Below are 17,373 nucleotides of genomic sequence, written 5' to 3' on the forward strand. Positions count from 1 at the left end.
TCACGAATGGGACCCTGAAGAAGGAGACAGAAGGTCTGATCCTTGCAGCCCAGGAGCAAGCCATCAGAACAAATGTAATCAAGGCCAAGATCGAAAAATCAGCTGATGACCCAAAGTGCAGACTGTGCAAGGAAACCGATGAAACCATTGATCATATCCTCAGCTGCTGTAAGAAAATTGTACAGACAGACTACAAACAGAGGCACAACTATGTGGCCCAAATGATTCATTGGAACCTATGCCTCAAGTATCACCTCCCTGCAGTTAAGAACTGGTGGGATCACAAACCTGCAAAGGTTGTGGAAAATGAACACGCAAAGATACTGTGGGACTTCCGAATCCAGACTGACAAAGTTCTGGAACACAACACACCAGACATCACAGTTGTGGAAAAGAACAAGGTTTGGATCATTGATGTTGCCATCCCAGGTGACAGTCGCATTGAAGAAAAACAACAGGAAAAACTCAGCCGCTATCAGGATCTCAAGATTGAACTTCAAAGACTCTGGCAGAAACCAGTGCAGGTGGTCCCAGTGGTGATGGGCACACTGGGTGCCGTGCCAAAAGATCTCAGCCGGCATTTGGAGACAACAGACATTGACAAAATTACGATCTGCCAACTGCAAAAGGCCACCTTACTGGGATCTGCACGCATCATCCGAAAATACATCACACAGTCCTAGACACTTGGGAAGTGTTCGACTTGTGATTTTGTGAAACGAAATCCAGCATATCTATCTTGTTTGCTGTGTCATACAACGTTGTTGTGTCAATAATAATAATAATAATTTTATTTGTATTCCGCCCTATCTCCCCAAGGGAACTCAGGGCAGATTTCAACAAACAAAAAACACATAGGCAAACATTCAAGACCTCAAGACAGGTATAAACATGAATAAATTAATGATCCACCCAGTGCCAAAGAAAAACGATATTGAGCAACTAATTATAACATAAAACTTAAAATTGCACAATTGAACAGTAAAATTATATCTAACCATAAAAAACATGAACCTTAACAGAGCTCCCAGAGGTTCACTAAAAATTTAAATTAACTAAATTGCAATAATGTCCATGACGCCAGCTGACCCGCTAGGGCCAGAGTGCAATGATAATATCCAGTCGGAAGTGTATTAGCAGACTGTCTTTCTTTAATCCTCCTCTTCTCCATATGCATAGAGAACACAAGTGGGTTTTAAATTGTTTTTTGAAGGACAGCCAGTGGAACTGCCGTAACATGGGACTGGATCTTTCCCTGGCAGAGCTCCGGTTAGTAATCTGGCTGCCAATCTCTGTACCAATTGAAGGTTCCGAATCATCTTCAAAGATAGCCCCATGTAGAGAGCACTGCAGTAGTCCAAATGGGATGTGACTAAGGTGTGGCCTACCATAGCCAAGTTTGATGTCTCAAGGTACAGGTGCAGCTGACACTCAAGTTTTAATTGTGCGAAGGCACTCCTCTCTCAGTTACAATAATATAGTGCACTTTTAATGAGATGAAACACATATGAGTTGGAACTATTCACAACAGAGCTAGTTCTTCATACTTTATTTACATATTTGATATTTTTGCATATTTGAATTATTTACATATTTGACATGTTTATGAACCCTTTACACAATAGGCACTCAAAAAACATTTTACTAAGCATCTTTATACATTTCTGTTCAAATGGCCGAACAGAGCTATTGGTTTTCATGTGGAGAGACTCCTCTATTTTTGTATTGTTTGTTACCTTCAGATCCTTATACAAATTAAATAAATAAAGCTCCTGAAGCAGTTTTTTGAAAAATTATTATTCCTTCTATAGTCACTTCTGAATGAACAAGCCATTATTGATTCTTCTTGTGTGGTATTTCTGCAGCTGGAAGCCCTCCTGCCAGCAAAATTATTGTATTGAGTTTGTTTTTAGATGTCTGCATCAAAGGCATTATGGTTATATATAGCAGTGGCTCCTAGCTTTGCATATCAACGGATCCTTCTTCTAGCCAAATTAGAGCCAAGCTTCAGCATGCTTCCTACATCAAATAGAGGAAATATGAGAGTGCTATTCTGGGTTGGTTAATGTGTTCTTTCACTGAAAATACCCCAGGCAGTATGCCTGTAGTTATACTCATTCTCCTGTCACTTTTTATTTCCCCTTTAATCTCTTGCTGGCCCAACCTAATATTCACATACTGTATATTTTTTTCACCCCAGATCCTGCATTTCATTTAATTTTTTGTGTTTGCACTTGTGTGTTTATATATCTTCTAATAATTTTAAATGGACTATATCTGGTTTCTTTGAACATGGAGAGTGTTTGAGGGACAACCAGCACCCTAGTTGTATCTTGGGAGGGCAGGAGATCTGTGGGATTTTGAGAAAGGCTGCAAAATGGTAATTTCTGTAATTGTGATAAAGGTTAGATTATGTGACCAAAGTTGGAGCTCTGAAGAGATTATACACCCAGCAGGTTTCACAAGGTGTTGGTTCCTTAGCACAAATCAAGATGTATCCTTGTCTCAATCCATAGATAGCTAAAACTGTAAAATCCACTGTGGAGTGAGGAACATATGGATGAAGCTCCATCAGAGACAAAAGGTGAGTACAAACCCATTCATACCATGTGGTTGCCTTTCTTTAAATGAAAACATAAGTCAACTTGTTAAAAATGATGCCTGAGAATGAAGAGAATCAACTTGCTTGATAGATATGTGCTAGAGGAGAGTTCTACTCATTTCATGGACATAAATGAATGGGCATTATAGCACATCAATCCTGAGCTCTCCCTAGGAATCAAGATGACTGAACTGAGATTGCTGTACTTTTGGCATATCATTCATAAACATGCCTCATTTGAAAAGACAATAATGCTTGATAAGGATGGTAGGAAAGAGAAAGACAACATTACAAATGGATAGAGTCTATCAAAGTAGGCCAAGGCTTTGAGAATGCATGCCCTAGCAGGGCTGTTGATCACAGAGTGGCTTGGAAGTCTTTCATTCACAGGTTCACCATAAGTTCACCACAAGTCAAAGTTAACCTGAAGGAAATTTACAACAAATTTGGATAGGACTCTGGAACAGTGTCACGTGGATTAGAATTTGGGATATATCCAGGAATGATAATTTAAAACCGACCATTTCAAGCAATCTCATGAGGGAAGCTTTCCCTCAACCAACTCCCAGTGCCAGACACAGGTAACATCTATGTGCCCATTGCTTCTTTCTTGGGAACTCACCAGGGGACAGTGGTTGATGTCTTGTGGACTGACACCAATTGGTGTGCTACCATGTTGACTAGCATGGACTAAAACTCTTTTAAAAACCCAATTGTATTGAAAGGAACAAGGCAGAATATACATTTGCTAACTTTATCAAGGAGGAACATGATTCAAAATAACCTAGGAAGTGGATTACAGATATTTCATGGAATGTGAACCACTGCAGTAGATAATACAAAGCAGGACGTAGCAACAACATTTGCTTAAGAGGATCACCCTTAAGAGGATATAAACCAGTGGTTCTCAACCTGTGGGTTCCCAGGTGTTTTGGCCTACAACTCCCAGAAATCCCAACCAGTTTACCAGCTGTTGGGATTTCTGGGAGTTGAAGGCCAAAACATCTGGGAACCCACAGGTTGAGAACCACGGATGTAAGCAAAAGTGAAGGAATATCTGGAACAATGGGATGCAGAGTCCTTCCTTGATGGTTGTTCCCAATATTGGAGGGAAAATACTCATGATGCATGGGAATAACCAGCTGAGAATGCTTCTATGCAGAGAATCTTAATGTGTTTTTAAAAATATGTGTTGTGTGGCAGGAGGCATATTTCTGGCCTCTGTATCCATGGTGGTTCTCGATACACAATTTGAAATTCTAATTTTCCATGGTTCCAAATTGCACTGAGAACTTCCATGGACAGTGAAGGTTCTCCGCTTGAGAAAGCCATCCATTACATACAAAGCAGAAGGCAAATGACAGTAGAAGGGAAAAGCTACTGTGTTTTCCGTCCGTGCATGTTTTAAAAAATGTATACACTCACACATTTTCCCTAGGCAGTCTCCTCTTCCTATGGCAATGTTTCTTCCTAATGTTAAAATTATTTTTTTTAAAAAATTGAAAAGGAAACAAAACAAGGGGAGAATGCTACATTTCCATCTATGTTGGCAATGATGACACATATACTTCCAGGAATAGGAACCTGTGTTCCTTCAGGTGTTTTGGCTTGTAGCTCCCAAAACACCAGGAGAACCTTTACCACTGGTTGAAGCTGATGTGAATTTTAGGCCAAAACATCTGAATGCCTGAAAGAGCTCCACCTCGTATTGCACATTTAATGGAAAAGCCCTCCTATATAATGCAATTGTGATTCTTCACTCTTCCTTTCCCAAAGGGAATGTTTGAGTAGCCATCACTGAGTGTTATGTTTCAAGGAAGTCATCACCGGCAAAGCAATTATTCCTAAGCCCTTGATCCAAGCATCCTGATTATGCAGACACATGCATCTCTGCAATGCCTCCCAGCCTATTGCTGCCAGTTTCTCTCCCATCCTTTTCCCTCCTCCAATCTGCAGTGACATCTTGTTTCCCCTTTCGCTGTCATGACATCATTTGACATGGCTCCTTAATCTTCATGCACAGAATGATTGGTGATAGAGTGCCAATGGAAAAATGTGAGATTTGGGGCATTTTAGAGAGAGAAATATGAACACCACTTCATAAAATGTAAGCCTCTTCCAGCACCAATGTAAAAAGAAATGAAAAAAGAGAAAGTCTTGTCATGGATTTTAAAACATTAACCATAACACTGCTTTTGCGAGAATCCTTCTCTCCTTGGATTCTGAAAAAAATGCAATAAAAGACAGATTTGCGTTTGCTACAGTTCCTACATGAATACTTTGGGAAAGATAAAAGGCCAAAGAGAAGAATCTCAAGCTTCTAACACTGTCAGCAATTTTTATCTCTCCGCCTAAGATGTGATCACTTTAAAATGCACAGCTATCACCCATTCTGAAATGCTATCGCAGCCTATGCTTTATAGGTCACCCTGAGGGAGAACTCAAAACCCATGGGGAGGGGTAGAAATCCTCCTATCTTCCACAGGATGTTTTTCTTCCTAACGGCTTGAAAAAAATTAAAGAGACACAATAACATGTTTAAATTTTTTACTTTCATTTTAACTAGTTGAAATATATTGTCTTATAGAGAAAGGAATTTTTGAGGGGAGAAGAAGTTACTCTGCAGGAGGAGATTAATTCTCTAATTATTAATTGGGATACTAAAAAGAAATGATGATAAATTAAAGTCACTCTTCTGGGAGTAGTCAGGATGTATCTTTCACTATTGGCTGAATGTGTTTTACGTTATTCAAGGTTTTTTTAAAATTTAAAAACGTGTTTTATATATTATTTTAGCTATTTAGGCCTAATATTGTGAGAAAGGTATGGAAGGAAGGAAGGAAGGAAGGAAGGAAGGAAGGAAGGAAGGAAGGAAGGAAGGAAGGAAGGAAGGAAGAAAGAAAGAAAGAAAGAAAGAAAGAAAGAAAGAAAGAAAGAAAGAAAGAAAGAAAGAAAGAAAGAAAGAAAGAAAGAAAGGGAAGAAAGGAAGAAAGAAAGAAAGATAAGATATTGCCACACATGGCTGTTAGCTGGATACAACTTAAAAGACTTACCAATGCATGAGCTCATAGTAGAGTGAAAATGCTTTCAGGTGGCATAGTAAAAGTGCTTCTGAAGTGAGTTGGGGATTTTTGCTTCTTGATTAGGCATTTCGGTAATAGTTGTTTTGCAAATATTCCAGCAATTATTTGGAAGCAAACTGCCACAAACTCCAGTCTGACTTGGTTTGCCTATGAAACGTAGACTTTTCCCTTTCAGAATACACAAAAAAGGAAAGGCTAGTAATTGCAAAATGAATTTTTTCCTTTGTATTAAATGTATGCGCCAGTTGCGCCCATACCTTAGGAAGCCAGACTTGGTAACAGTGGTCCATGCTCTTGTTACTTTCTGAATACAGTGTTCCCTCCCTACTTTGCAGTTTGCTTTTCTCTCCCTCACTGCCTCACAATTTTTTCTGGAGGTGCGCATGCGCAGAAGATGCCAGTTTCCCTTTTGTGCATGCACCCTCTCTCTCATCGGTTTCCAGCCGGGCCACTCTGGATGCTGAAGAGAGAGACGCACATGCACAAAAGGGAAACTGGCAGGTGCCAGAGAGGAAGAAGTGCAGGAAGAGGGCTTGCAAAGGGAAGAAAGGCCACCTAACTACTAATATAATGTGTAAATATTGAAATAAATATAGTGCACCTACTTCATGGAATTTCACTTATTTCGGGTGGTCCTGGAACGTAACCCCCATGATAAGTGAGGGAACACTGTAGACTACTGCAACATGCCCTATGTGTGGTTGCCCTTGAAGATTGTTCAGAAGCATCAAGTGGTCCAATGGGCAGCAGCCAGGTTGCTCACCAAAGCAGTGTACAAGGAAGAATACAACTCCCATGTTGCATTAGCTCCACTGGCTGCCCATCTGCTACCGAGCACAATTCAAAGTGCTGGCTTTAGCTTATAAAGCCCTAAACAGTTCTGGCTCAGCTTACTTGTCTCCCGCTATGAACCATCTTGGAGATTAAGACCATCTGAGGAGGCCCTGCTCTTGGTCCCGCCTCCTTTGCAGGTGAGGTTGGTGGGAAACTCCTTCTCTAGTGGGGGGATGTGGAACTCCCTCCCTAATGAAATAAGATCAGCCCCATCCCTCCTGACCTTTAGGAAAAAGTTAAAGACCTGGCTCTGGGACCAAGCCTTTGAATAGAAGCACAGTGCAATAAAAGAAGATGGAATATGTGCAATCATGAATGGAACAGCCTTGACTATGATTTCGGACTGTGTGGTTTTTTAATAATTGTTTTTAATGTTTATATGGCTTGTTAATTTTTGGTTTTTAATGTATATATTTTATTTTATTATTGTTTGTTGATAAGGCATTGGATTGTTGCCTCTTGTAAGGCTACTCTGAGGCCCCTTTGGGTGAGAAGGGTATGGTACAAATACAATAAACAAATTAATAAATAAGTAATATTTAAAATGTTTAAAGGCACTGCATTTGTGAACTAGTGGAAGTATTACATTACAAATTATTGCAAATTCAATTGATTTTTTTTTTCCAAAAGGGAGTATTAGGATGGGCAGGACTTATATCCTAGCAGGTGTGGCAACCTAAAAGTGCTTGCAAGTTTCTTCAAGCACTTGAGGCATGGATTGGTGTAATAAGAAGAATGGATATTCTGGTATACTCCAGCAAAAAGCAAGACAGATTTGCAATACCAGAATTCATTTTTAGAACCTTGTATGGTAATGTCCTTAGTTTCAGGGATCAAGATGATGACCCATGACAGGGGCCATCTGAGTCAGGCGGACAGCTGATCCCTCATTCAAACGTAGTCCAAGTCAGGATTGTTGTATGTTTTCCGGGCTGTATGGCCATGTTCTAGAAGTATTATCTCCTGACGTTTCACCCACATCTATGGCAGGCATCCTCAGAGCTTGTGAGGTATGTATGGAGAAACTCAGCCCGGAAAACATACAACAACCCTGTGATCCCGGCCATGAAAGCCTTCAACAACACGTAGCCCAAATCGATGCGATGCATTTCGCTAAGATTTGGCAGGCCCAAGATCTGGCTGCTGCATGCAAGCATATAGTTGCATTACATCCTTGCTTCGATAAGTCAAATACCCAAAGGAAAGAACATCTTAGATAGTCAAATCCGGAATTATTATTTAAGCTATCATGACGTATCCACATAAAGGCATATTACACTTCATGAGCAATACAACCAAATAAAGCTAAGCATCATTAAGTTCCATTTGCTAAGTACAAATGCATACTTTACACAGACGGGTCTCAAAGTCATTGTTACAGCTTGTTAAATATAGAGGCAGACATTACACAATAATTCACAGGGTTTAACCTTGGATACCATGCTATAAGTACTCAAAAGATGTTCTATAGTGGCATATGTATATGGTTTGTTAAATGTAGGGTAGGGTAATGCACAATAGTCAACAAGGTTTATCTCTTGGCTGCAAATAATTGAAAGGTGATCTATGGTTGCAAATGCACATGGCTGGTTGGCTACATATTGAAACATTTCGAAATCTATATAGTAAGCAATTCTTAGTCTAAGACCCACATCTGAGAAATATAACTTTTTTTGGACTGCAGTATGAATGTAATGGAGCCCCCCATGGCGCAGCAGGTTAAACCACTGAGCTGCTGAACTTGCCAACTGAAAGGTCAGTTGTTTGAATTCAGGGAGCAGGATGAGCTCCTGCTGTTAGCCCCAGCTTCTGCCAATCTAGCAGTTCGAAAACACGCAAATGTGAATAGATCAATAGGTACTGCTCTAGCAGTCATGCCAGCCATATGACCTTGGAGGTGTCTATGGACAACGCCGGCTCTTTGGCTTAGAAATGGAGATGAGCACCAACCCCCAGAGTCAGAAATGACTAGACTTAAAGTCAGAGGAAAACCTTTACCTTTACTATGAATGTAATAGCCATGATAGCAGGAGCATTCTCAGTATTATATTCTCCCCATAAAAAATTTTTTCTCAGCTCTTCTACATTTTTATGTTGTTTGTATTATGTGCGAATTGCGACAGGAAAGTAAAAAAATGGAAGAATGGCTAAATCACATGGAAGAAGACACATCAGAGTTGTTAACCCAGTTTTTAGAGGACTTTTACTGCAGTGCAAAGAATTTGCTATCCTGACTCTCTGTGTTTGATCTAAAGCTTCTTACTGTTCCTGCAGCTTTGCAGTGACTCTCACATCATTGTGCATTATGCATCATGGTTGGCAGTCTCAGTGTTAGCAGCATGATGAATATGCTCCACTTTTTAGTCTGAATTTGAATGGAGTTATCCAAAGTGCTGAACCTCCTGTGAGGTAGGCTCCCAGTCAATTAGGCTTAATAGTGCAAATATATTTTACATTATCTCTAAATTTGACAGGTATGTTCTTCAGGTTGCATTATGGAACAATGTTTGGTTTGTAATAATAATAAATAATTACATTTTATTTCTAACCCATCTCTCTCCAAGGCTCAAGGCAGGGTACAACATAGGGTTAAAATACAATAAAATTTAATTAATTTAAATATTAAATTTAAAATAAAATTTAAAATATCTAGATTAAAAACAATTAACCATAAGATTAAATGCACTTTTAAATCTTTCATACCTTTAAACTATCAATTTAAAATTCATAAATTAAAATTGATTGGGTAGGCTTGCTGGAAAAGAAAGGTCTTTAATTCCTTCTTCCAGATTTTTTTTGGCAAGTCAATCAACCCATTTCTACATAGATTTTCATTTACTGATAAATGCACTATATAATATGTGACTCAAAATGTCCAATTCATGCCCATTTTAGCTCACCTCAAGCATTGCTTTTATGTGCCGTTTCTTGTTTTACAATGTCTAGCTTCCTCGTGTCCACGCTTCTCACATTCCATGTCATGCAGCACCAGACTTTCCTTTCATCTTTAAGCACATTGATAACTGACTGTTCTTTCAGCTTGAGTCCAGTTGTGTCATTAGCCATAGTGTAACTCATACTTGTGTTCCGCAGTAGTCCATTAACTTGTTCAGTGCTGGCCTATCTGGTCGTGTCATCTTCTGACACTATCACATGTTTCATTTTGGTTTGTCTTATCATAGGGTTTTCATTCTAAAAGACATTCAGCACTAAGCAGAGTTAGCTATGGTACCACTGCTGGAGTCCCCAGGCATCATTTAAACCCACAAGTTACTATGAAGAACTTTATACACATAAGGAAATTAAAAAATGGAGGAATGAATAACAAAAAATGGACCTCCAGACACAATTATCATTGGCCAAAAATGTAACAATAATAATATTATATTTATATTCCGCCCTATCTTCCCAAGGGGACTCAGGATGGATCACAGTACACATACACGGCAAACATTCAATGTCATTTGGATAGACAGAACAAAACAGACAGAAAGGAGGTATGTTGTGTTTAAAGTCCAGCTTTGGTGCCTTGGAGGTTGTGCTTGGAGGTTGTGCCTTGGAGGTTGTGCTCAGATTCAACCACAGGGGGTGCTATTGCTCCATTCTCTATGATCAAGAGCCATCAGGACTTCCTCCTTTCATTTGGTCACCAACATTTTGGGGTGTTGTAAAATACTGAGATAATGAGATAGAAGAGGTAATCAAAAATCTCAAGTCAAACACATTTTCTGGGCCAAACGGAATCACTACAAATTTTTACCAAACATTTCAAGCAGAAATCTTTCCCAACCTATTAATACTATTTAATGAAATAATGACAAATAAAAGAATCCCAGAACCATGGAAAACTTCAGAAGTAATAACAATACTAAAATCTAACAAGGAGGAGGATAATCCCAGTTCATATAGATCAATAACACTATGTAATGTGAACTGTAAAGTTTTTACAACAATTTTAGCCAATAGATTGAAAGAAATTATTCCAAATTTAATAGAGGAGGACCAATATGCGTTCATTAAAAAAAAGGAACTTGGGAGACCCAATTAGGAACATATTAAATGTCATGAACCATGACCTTGTCTTCATTTCAGGCCCATTGAGCCCAAAGGAGCGATTTGAGCTATGGGGACAGACTCCGCAGTCCCAGGGGTCTGTCTCCACAGGGCCCATATCCCATTAGACCCAGGCTTTTCAGGAAGGCCTGGTTATTTTTTCGTGTCAGAAGAGACATGAGAAACTGCAAGTCGCTTCTGGTGTGAGAGACTTGGCCATCTGCAAGGACATTGCCTAAGGGACACCTGGATGTTTGATGTTTTTACCATCCTTGTGGGAGGCTTCTCTCATGTTCCCACATGGGGAGCTGGAGCTGACAGAGGGAACTCATCCACACTCACTGGATTTGAACTGGCAACCTTCAGGTCAGCAATCCATCCTTCAAGTTAGCAGTCCTGCCGGCACAAGGGTTTAACCCATTGCACCACCAGGGGTGCCCAGGTCTAACGGGGTCCCCAAAAAATTCACGACAAATCCGGATTTTTCTGCTTTGTTGCGAATTACTTCACTTTTACTGGCAACATTATTTGACGCCTCCAGTAAAAGCACAACAAGTCCCGCAGTATGGTGCCTGTCTGGATGGGTCATAAGAGATCTTTCACAAACACACCCAACCCCTTCCATGCCATAGGCTCCAATACTCTCAGTTGTTGTTTGGCACATTTAGCCTGGATCCTCAGGAAAAAAACTGTTTGTTAGGGAGGCATCTTATTACCAGCACTGCAGCTATCACAATAGCCTCTTGCCTCACAGGAGTATATAGTCCCACCATTGAAGAAAAGTAACATAATGAGTGGTTACTTTAAGGTAAGCCTCACTGAGTTCAAATAAACTTTCTCCAAGGTAAGGAAATGTACAATGGATAGTTATTAAGAATATTCTTCTTGTGAAGTAGATAGAATGATAGACTTCAAACATGAAAACAATGGCCTAACTTATGTTGGTTGGTTCCAACTACAGTAAACTCAATTATTATTGAAATAATTGCTGGAGCATGAGTTAGCAGATAGGTAAATTCATTTGATTCAATGGACCTACTCCAGTCAAGAGTAATAATAGGAATAAGGTCAATTGGTTCTTGGTGTTCTTGGCAATAATGAGTTTAATGAGGCAGTTGGACAACCAGCTTCATATTCTCAGCCTCACCTACCATTTAATAATATAAATAATAATAACGTTATTCTTTTATCCCACCCCATCTCCCCAAGGGGACTTGGGGCAGCTCACATGGGGAATCAGCAGTGTACAATAAAATACAACAGTAAAAACAAATCCAAACACAACAATAAATACATCAAATATAACATACATCATCAACAAGTTAAAACATACTCAGTGACTAAGAGTGATATAGTGGCACTTCAATCTTCAAACTAGAGGGCGAGGGATAAAGTTAATATAGTGCAATGTATTAGGATTTCTAATGGCATGGGACAGCGATAAAGTGCAGGATGCTGGAATATAGATAATGGTAGGGGCTCACTCTAAAGAATCTTCTTAATCAAAGATGGCTTGGAAAAACCAGGTTTTCAGATCTTTCCTGAAGGAAGTCAGTGTGGGCGCTAGTCTAATTTCTTCCAGAAGAGAGTTCCATAGTCAGGGCGCCACAACCGAAAAGGCCTTTTTTCTTATCCCCACCAGACGCATTTGAGACAATGGTGGGAGTGAGAGAAGGGCCTCCCTGGTGGATCGTAAAGTTCGTACAGGTACATAAAAGGAGATGTGGTCACAAAGATAGGCAGGACTTGAACCATTTATGACTTTATAGGTAATGACCAGCACTTTGAATTGGGATCGGACATTTATTGGCAGCCAGTGGAGCTGTTTCAATAGGGGAGTAATTCTGTCCCTATAATTTGTTCCAGTTAACAACCTGGCAGCTGCTAGTTGAACTAGTTGAACTTTCCGAGCCTTCTTCAAAGGCAATCCCACATACAGTGTGTTATAGTAATCCAGTCTGGAGGTAACTAAGGCATGAACCACCTTGTCCAAGTCAGATTTCTCGAGATACGATCACAGCTGGCACACAAGTTTTAACTGTGCAAAGGCCCTCCCAGCCATTGCTAACACCTGAGCTTCAAGTGTCAGCGCTGAGTCTAGGAGGACCCCCAGGCTGCGGACCTGTGTCTTCACGGGGAGTGTAACTCCATGCCACCCGATACCCCAATCAGCCATACGACTGACCAGGAGGACCTCTGTCTTGTCTGGATTTAGCCTCAGCTTGTTCACCCTCATCCAGTCCACCACAGCCGACAGGCACTGGTCCAGGACACAAGGGACTTCATTGGAGTTTGGTGGAAAAGAGTAGTAAAGCTGGATGTCATCTGCGTAGAGATGGCACCCAACTCCAAAACTCAGTATGACCTCACCCAGAGTTTTCATGCAGATGTTAAAAAGCATGGGAGAAAAAATTGATCCTTGTGGGACCCCACAGGTCAAAGGCCAGGGGTCCAAGCAGGAATCTCCCAGCTTCACCATCTGAATATGGCCCTCCAGAAAGGAGCAGAGCCATGGTAAAGCAGCACGCCCATTACCCATTCCAGATAGCCGACTCAGAAGGATACTATGGTCGATGGTATCGAAAGCCGCTGAGATGTCCAAGGAACCAACAGGGATACACTCCCCCTGTCTAGTTCCCTGCGGAGGTCATCCACCAATGCAACTAAAGCCGTCTTGTGACCTGGCCTGAAACCCGACTGTGATGGATCCAGATGGTCTGTCTCAACCAGGAATCCCTAGAGCTCCGAGGCGACCACCCGCTCCAGAACCTTGCCCAAGAATGGGAGATTGGAAATTGGGTGGTAATTGTTCAGCACCAGAGGATCGAGGGATGCCTTTTTCAGGAGAGGTCTTACTAATCCTTGTTTAAGGTTAGATGGAAAATGCCCCTGGTCCAATGAAGCATTCACAATCATAGCCAGCCACAACGCCAATCGCCCACTGGCGAGTTTTATTAACCACGAAGGGCAAGGGTTCAGAGCACAAGTAGTCACTCTCACAGCCCGAAGAATCCCCTCAACATCATCAGGGTGAACAGTCTGAAACGAATCCATTAAAATCGGACAAGGAGAGGCCTTGGTTGCCTTCCCCGGAGTTACGCTAAAGCTGGCATCTAAATCGGAACGTATCCGAGCGACTTTATCTGCAAAATGATGGGCGAACTTGCCACATTGAGCTGCCGGGTGGTCAGTGGTCTCTCCCCCCTCATGAGAAGCTCACCTACCACCCAAAACATCTCTGCTGGTTTATTAATTGCAGATGCAATGTGAGCAGTCAAAAAAGCTTTTCTGGCTGCCTTCAAAGCTGCAGAATAGGCTTTAAGTGAGGCTCTAGCCCGTGTTCAGTGAGACACCCTCCGAGTCCTCCACCAGAGGCACTCTAGTCTCCGTCTCGCCCGCTTCATCTCCACCAACTCCTCAGTGTACCAAGGAGTTGGGTTGACTCTACGTGACGAGTGGGGATGCTCAGGGGCGATCATGTCTACGGCCCTGGTAACCTCGGTGTTATAGAGGTCAACTAGAGCCTCAACAGGATCATCTGCTTATATGCCAGATAAATCCCCAAGAAACATCAGGTATCCATTTGGATCCATAAGTCTTAATTGGTCCTCCACCCCTGTAGAGGTTTAAGATCATGATTAGTCTAAAACTGATCAGATGGTGATCGATCCATGACAATGGAAAAATTTTTTTGCTCTTTCACTCCGATATTTACCCCATCTGCAATAAAAAAATTGGTCCAAAGTGTGTCCAGCATTATGGGTGCATCCAGAAATAACTTGGGACAGACCCATGGCCATTATGGCAACCATGAAGTCCAGAGCTGCTCCTGATAGATTGGACTCCACATGGATATTGAAATCTCCCAGCACTATCAATCGCTGGGAGTCCAGTATCAAGCTGGAGACCATCTTGGCAAGCTCTGGCAGGGAACTGTTAGTACCCCAGCAGAATCCCCAATCTGTCCTGGTTCCCTATGTTTAGGAGGACACATTCAAACCCAGAAGACTGCGGGACAAGGCACCTGATCAGGGAGTTAATATCCTGATAGATAACAGCTACTGCACCTCCCCGCCCTCCGGGCCTGGCCTGCTGAAGCACTCTGAAACCTAGCGGACACAGCTGGGTAAGATTCACTCCACCCAGCTCATCCAACCAGGCCTCGGTAATGCAAACCAGATCCGCATACTCATCTCGGATCAAATCCTGGATTGCTATGGTTTTACCGTTCACAGATCTGGTGTTTAACAGCAAGACCTTAAGCCCGAGGGGACTGACACTTACTATGAGACTAAATGAATATATGCTTCCCACAACTCCTTAGAGAAAGATAGAGTAAAAATGTGCCAAACCAACCTGTTACTTTTCTTTAGGACTTTGATTAATATGAAGATTAATTACACCTTCATAGTTATTATGTTCCCCTACATTCCATCAGGAAATGTCTCTAGTCAAACACACAAACTTAATGCAGGCAAAAATGCATAAAGGAGTTTCCTGCCTGCAAAACTGTCTCTTCTCTTCCTTTTTTAGCTGGAGGAAAACAGCACCAGGCCTTTATGAGTTTTCATTCTCTGCGAAATAAAGGCACTTAATTTCCTTTGCACCATGGGAAATGGCCATGGTGCCATTACAATAGGATGTGAAAAAACTAATTCCTGGAATAATTATCTCACAATTCTTAGATGCCTTTGAAGGCACATTAAAGGCTTTAAACTTTAAACATTAGCAATAGCAGAGAAGAAAATGCCTAATTTAAGGTATATTATGTTGTAAGTAATAGCAACAATATAGTGTAGCTCAGTGCACTTTGCTGAAACATTTATGCCTACTCTTTCTCTCCCATATTGTGTATGAGGGAGGGAGGATACAGAGTTGAAACAATTCCAGAATGAGAGAATATGCTAAGCAGTATAGGGAAGATTAGAAGATGCGAAGCCATTGCGTGTTACAACAGAGGCAGCATGATCAATGCAGCAGTTTTTGTTTTTTTATAAAGTTTGCTTCCAGGCTTCCAACTCCATTGGGCTTAGACTACCATGAAGGATAATATAAAACATGTCACTTATTTGCAGAAAATTCAGATTTTCCAGAAGCACAGTGTACTTTTTCATCAGGGAAATGTTTGGCACATCCAAGTAATATCTTGTGAACATCCTGTTGAGTGCCATGTTAAGAAAATGTAAAATATGCTACAAAGTATTCAGGTCATACCATCATTTGTTACATAAATCAGTATGCTTTGTATTTATACTGTAAAAAGGATTATTTGTGACTAGGATGATAAATTGAATGGTTGACAGCACCAATGACATAGGTTGTGAACCACTGACATAGAATGAGACAGTTTAGGACAGGCCTGTACAACCTGTGGCCATCCAGATGTTTTGGAATTCAGCTGCGAGAATTCCTGACCATTGGAGGCTCAAACATTTGGAGGGTTGCAGGTTGTGCAGGCCTGTTTTAGGCTTACTCCATTTATTGGCTAGTACCCGTTTTTTATTTAATGTTCTCCAGTTTGCAAGTGTTGTGCAAAATCTACTGCAGTGAGGAAAACACAGGTCTATCTGCTAAAAACTGCTCAAAACCTGAATACTGTATTTTCTAAATCACTTGTCAAATATAAACGCAGCATCTAGTGCAGGGGTTCTCAAACTTTTAAAGCAAAGGGCCGGTCTACAATCCTTCAGACTATAGAGGGGCCGAATTATCATTTGAAAAAAAAATACGAACAAATTCCTATGCACACTGCACATGTCTTATTTGTAGTGCAAAACAACAACAACAACAACAACAATGAAAGAACAATACAATATTTAAAAATGAAAACAATCTTAACCAACATAAACCGATCAGGATTTCAATGGAAAGTGTGGGCCTGCTACTGGCCAATGAGATAGTCAAGTTAATTAGGGTTGTTGTTGTTGTTGTTGTGTGCCTTCAAGTCATTTCAGAATTTGGGTGAGCCTAAGTCTAAAATTAATTAATTATTTACTTACTACATTTATTTACTACATTTATATCCCACCTTTCTTACCCCGAAGGGGACTCAGAGCAGCTGTATGTACATACAATATATTATATTACTGTATTAGCATAGCACAATATTAGCATTATACATTACTATATTGAACTATACCACTATACTGTAATGCTATATGTAATATATAACATATAATTAATATTATTATATGGTATTAGTATTAGTATTATATTGTATAACATTATAATATTTTTATCAATATTATATGTATATACAATATATTATATTATTAAAACTGATATAAAATATATTATAAAACTGAGGGCGGAGGCCAGGTAAATGACCTTGGAGGGCCGCATCCGGCCCCCGGGCCTTAGTTTGGGGACCCCTGATCTAGTGCAGTGGTTCTCAACCTGTGGGTCCCCAGGCGTTTTGGACTACAACTCCCAGAAATCCCAGCCAGTTTACTAGCTGTTAGGATTTCTGGGAGTTGGAAGACCAAAACATCTGGGAACCCCAGGTTGAGAACCACTGATCTAGAGGAACAGCTTCTAGAAATTTCTCCAGGTACAAAGAAAGAAATGGGCCACATGGCAGACATTATCAAAGGTGGAGAAGACCAGCAGATGGAGGATGAGAAGTGAAGGGATATTTTTATCTGGGCAGATAGCTAGAACACTTTAGATTCTCCCACATAACTGAAGGACCCAAAATGTTCTAGAAAAGACACCTCTCTGGGAATCTCTAGGGACCTCATCACATTAATGGTGGGATTCTCCATGCATTATGGCAAATCCGGCGGGGCCTTGGGGTGATGG

At 40.8% G+C, this 17,373-nt stretch overlaps 1 long non-coding RNA gene across 1 annotated transcript in view; it reads right to left on the reverse strand.

The window, feature by feature from the left end:
• Positions 1 to 777: 777 nt before the first annotated feature.
• Positions 778 to 17,373, reverse strand: part of LOC134298904 (uncharacterized) — a 29,251-nt gene continuing 12,655 nt past the window's right edge. The window contains exon 3 of the long non-coding RNA XR_010006023.1: positions 778 to 10,194. This is a non-coding gene — a long non-coding RNA (uncharacterized LOC134298904). The remainder of the gene's footprint in view (positions 10,195 to 17,373) is intronic.

Source organism: Anolis carolinensis, chromosome 4, assembly GCF_035594765.1.
Source record: "Anolis carolinensis isolate JA03-04 chromosome 4, rAnoCar3.1.pri, whole genome shotgun sequence".
NCBI lineage: Eukaryota > Metazoa > Chordata > Lepidosauria > Squamata > Dactyloidae > Anolis > Anolis carolinensis.